This window comes from Capsicum annuum, unplaced genomic scaffold (assembly GCF_002878395.1).
Source record: "Capsicum annuum cultivar UCD-10X-F1 unplaced genomic scaffold, UCD10Xv1.1 ctg73047, whole genome shotgun sequence".
NCBI lineage: Eukaryota > Viridiplantae > Streptophyta > Magnoliopsida > Solanales > Solanaceae > Capsicum > Capsicum annuum.
The window spans coordinates 1-4,429 of record NW_025883020.1 but is presented as its reverse complement, the minus strand read 5'-3'; the positions used below and the strand labels follow the sequence as shown (position 1 = coordinate 4,429).

The 4,429-nt window shown below is 28.0% G+C and overlaps 1 long non-coding RNA gene across 1 annotated transcript; it reads right to left on the bottom strand.

The window, feature by feature from the left end:
* Positions 1 to 2: 2 nt before the first annotated feature.
* LOC124894318 lies at positions 3 to 1,343 on the bottom strand. Its single transcript, XR_007051138.1, has 4 exons — positions 768 to 1,343; positions 641 to 679; positions 486 to 541; positions 3 to 396 (listed from the first exon to the last, which is right to left on the bottom strand). It is a non-coding gene; the product is annotated as an uncharacterized LOC124894318 (long non-coding RNA).
* Between the last annotated feature and the right edge of the window lie 3,086 nt (positions 1,344 to 4,429).

Sequence of the window (4,429 nt, the reverse complement as noted above, 5' to 3'; positions counted from 1 at the left end):
CCCCTTCGACGGAAAATTATACTATATATACATGGTTAAAATTATTTTTTATGTATATCTATTAGATGTCGAACCCCCTTCGATTAGTTTATATGTTCACTTGTGAACCCCTAGGTGAAAATTCTGGCTCCGCCACTGCATTCAAGACTAAAAAGTATGCACCATGAAGAAAAGGGTCAAACTTTAGCAAATTATGAATGACTAAAGTTGAAATCCTTAACTACTCCAACAACCTCCAATAAAAACCCAAAAATGGATCAAACTTGAGCAACATCACAACATTTCTCAAAAGATCGTCGAGAGACAGAGAGAGAGAGAAGAAAGCACCTGGGGTTTTGTTAGTCTGCTCTGAAGTTAAAGATTCCTCAGAGAAATTGCCCAAAACTACTCCAACAACTACTCAAAAAAACAGAAAAAGGATCAAACTTGAGCAATATCACAGCATTTCTCAAAGAGATCCAAGATACAAAGTAAGAAAATAGAACCTGGGATTTGCTAATCAGCTCTGAAGTTCAAGATTCCTCAATGGAATTGCCCAAAACTACTCCAACAATTATCCAAGAAACCAAAAAAGGATCAAACTTGAGCCACATCACATCATTTCTCAAAAGATCTAAGAAATAGAACAAGAAAATAGAACCTGGGATTTTGCTAATCTGCTCTGAAGTTCATCCAACAACTATTCAAGAAACCAAAAAAAGAATCAAACTTGAGCTACATCACATCATTTATTCAAAAGATCTAAGAGACAAAGTGAAAAATGTCACCTGGGATTTTGCTAATCAGCTCAGTAAGTTCAAGATTCCTCACTGAAATTGCAGAAAGATGGAAGCTTTTTGCTACACTACTAATAAGAGAGAGAGGGTTAGAAAAAAAAAAACATGTAATGGGAGCAATCACATCATGTCTTTCTTTTTTAGCTTGGGATTGAAGACACAATGATGAGTTTTTGAGGAGCCCATTTTTTCCCCCTTTTCTTTCTTTCTTTGATTATACCAAGAAAAACACACACACACACACAAACTAATGTCTTTCAAAATCTTGATTGTTCTTGTCCTAACTAAAGCCTACTACTCCTACTATAAAAAAACACACATACTAATGTGTTTTTAATTCTTGATTGTTCATATAAACACACACAAAAAAAACATTAATGTGTTTTATATTCTTGATTGTTCATGTACCAACTAACTAAAGTATACTAGTACTACAAGTATAATATGAGTGTTTCTGTTTACATTTGGTGAGTGAAGCATCTCTTTATCTCTCTCTATTTGTGTATTTGTGACCTCGATACAAGTGCCACAGATTGAATGACTCAGTGGCATCTTTCACAGAAATTGCCGGCATTAGATGGTGACTGTTATGTACTCATATTAATTATTTACATTATTTTACTTTGACAAATGTAGTACTATTTCATTTCACCAACTGTAAAACCACTTTATAGTTTTTTTGCTCTTTTTAGAAATTTAATAATGGGAAACTGTTGCTAAAACAAAAGTTTTCTTGAAAAATTCTATTGCGATTTGCTATTTTAAGTACGTTCCTAGTTCGACAGAATTTGAGGTATATTATTCAATCAAAGTGATTTATTTTATTCTGAGATAATATATTTCATAATCTCAAATACTTAAGGAAATAATTTCTTATTGTTTTTTTTGGTCTGTATTTTATAACAAGAATCAAAAATAAAGTTTAAAACTATTTGTTGGAGAAGAGCGAAATCAAATATTTAGAAAGAAGTGAAAATTGAAAGATTCAAGACACACCGTGAAATACTCCTCCGTTTCAACTATACTTGGCCGTTGTTGACTAGACAGATCTATTTTACTAAATTAAATTTGTTAATAATGTTTTAAAATTTAAAATTTAATTATTATTATTTTATGTAGTTATTTAATACAAACATAGAAAGAGAAAAGCTTAAGAAAATTGTTGATTTCATAAATTGAATAAGTAAATTGGAATAATTATTTTTAGTATAAGAATTTAGTAAAAAGAAATGGAGGGACCGAGAGAGTATTATTTTATAGGGTTTCGTTATTTTGATTACTCCTTGTTCTATTTATCTCCTTAAATTATTATGTTTTTAATGAGTTTTGTGCTTTAACTATCACTCTACACCTTCATACTAAGTTTATCGATATGTCTATCGTTGATTAAAAATAAATATTTGATCAACTCAGCATCAGAGTATATTTTGACATAAAAGGAGTGATTGTTTAGTGTCTATGAAACTCCGTCGCAAGTGACAGCCACGCTAACCCTCCGACGGGAGAATCATTCAACTCCAATGCTTAACATGACAATCCAATACTTACCATGTTCTTATAAGAGAAATAGCAATTTCATTAACAACCATTAATCTCGAATAATTTTAATAAATAAATAAGTGTGGAAAATATCAAACACTACTAGAAAAAAATGAAAAATCGATCACAAAAAATTGATCATAGAATGTGGTCGGAAAAAACCGACCACACGTTATCGGTTTTTTAATTTTTTTTTAAAAGCGACCACATTAGGTCGCTTTTATATTTTAAAAAATCAAAATAATTATTTCAATAATTTTTATATTAATTATAATTTATTTTACAAATAAAAAATTAAAAAAATAACAAAACCGACCACATGTGGTCGTTTTTAAAAAAATAATAATAATTAAAAAATATTTTTATTTTTAATGAAACTGACTACTAGTGGTTGGTTTTAAAAAAAAAATTGAAAAATATTTTTAAAAACCGACCACTTGTGGTTGGTTTATAAAAATTATTTTTTAATTTAATTTTAGAAAAATCGACCACTAGTGGTCGGTTTTAAATTTAAAAAAAAATATTTTTTAAATACCGACCACTTGTGGTTGTCGGTTTTTAATTTAAAAAAAAATACTTTTAAACATAATCTTTATATGTAATCAATAACTATATATATATATATATATGTAATCAAATATATATATTAGTTTCATAAAAAACAATTATTCTTAATCAGTATAATAATTTTTTGAAATTACATTGATCACACGTAGTCGATAATCAGTATAATAATAATAAAAATCAATCATTCTTTAAATTTTTGAAAAAATCACACTTAAAAATATATCAAATAAAATAAACAAATTACGTTAAACATAATCTTTAGCTTTTACTTATGTTTCAATATATAAAATAAATATTTTCCTTCGTATATACGTTAAATGACGTTAAACATGCATAATTTGTATAATGGTTGTGTGTGTGTATATATACACATTATTTCAGTCATAATAATGTAATATATAACCGATAATTCATCAGAATATAATGAGAATATAATGAACGTGTTCTATTATAAGGTAATATACTTGTGGATGTGATATCTATATACGCATTCAAGAGTTCATATATATAAATATCTTTATATATATATATATATATATCATGTAGTGATCGATTGATGAACGATTTAGTCAAAACCTAGTATATTAAGCTAATCAAATATAATTAATCGATCACTCATCTGAGTATGTATATGAAACACGTCGCATCATATTATTGGATAATATACTTGTGTACATATGTGATATATATAGTAAGTATTTAAAACTTGATACAGTCGATAGTGTGTATATGTGTGTGTATATATATATGTGTGTATATCTCGTGTAGTGACGTATGCAGTAATCGACAATTGTGTGTGATGTTTATATACTTATTTGATGTTTATATATGTGTATATGTGTGTGATGTTCATATACTTATTTGAAAGTTGATAGACAATTGAATATATGTATATATATGTATATCTCGTGTAGTGACGTATGCAGTAATCGAAAGCTCGATAACTGAATCTATATATCAAAATATTTTGAATAATACACTGATATCATACTATTAAGGAAATAGATATACTATTTAGTGTTAATAGGTAGATAAGTGTATATTGTTGAAGTTGTAATAACGTAAGACAAGTAATCAATAATTTATTTGATTAACATATTGTATTACGAGGTATATATATATATCAATGAATTTTGCATTAGGAATTTCATTAAATATACTACATTCATCAAATTGACTAGTTATATCTTCAATCTTTCAGTTGATTTTATTCAACGATTCATAATCATAAAGCATGGAAATACTTAGCTTACTAAACCAGCAACAGCGGAGTAAGCTCCCATATCCGTGAAGGACTGTTTTCCAGTAGAAAAGCGGTAGGAACTAGAATAAATAGTGCAGTAGCAATAAATGCAAGAATATTTACTTTCATAATCTCATAGCTACCGATAACTAGACCGTCGTGTTCTTCGTGTAGGACCATTTCCCAAAGGTCGAGTCTGTCCGAACTCCTAATCCTAGCTTTATAGTCTTATAAAGTACTTGGTCATTTACGATAAATTTTTGGTTAGTTAGCTTTTAATTACGATATTATATATATATATATA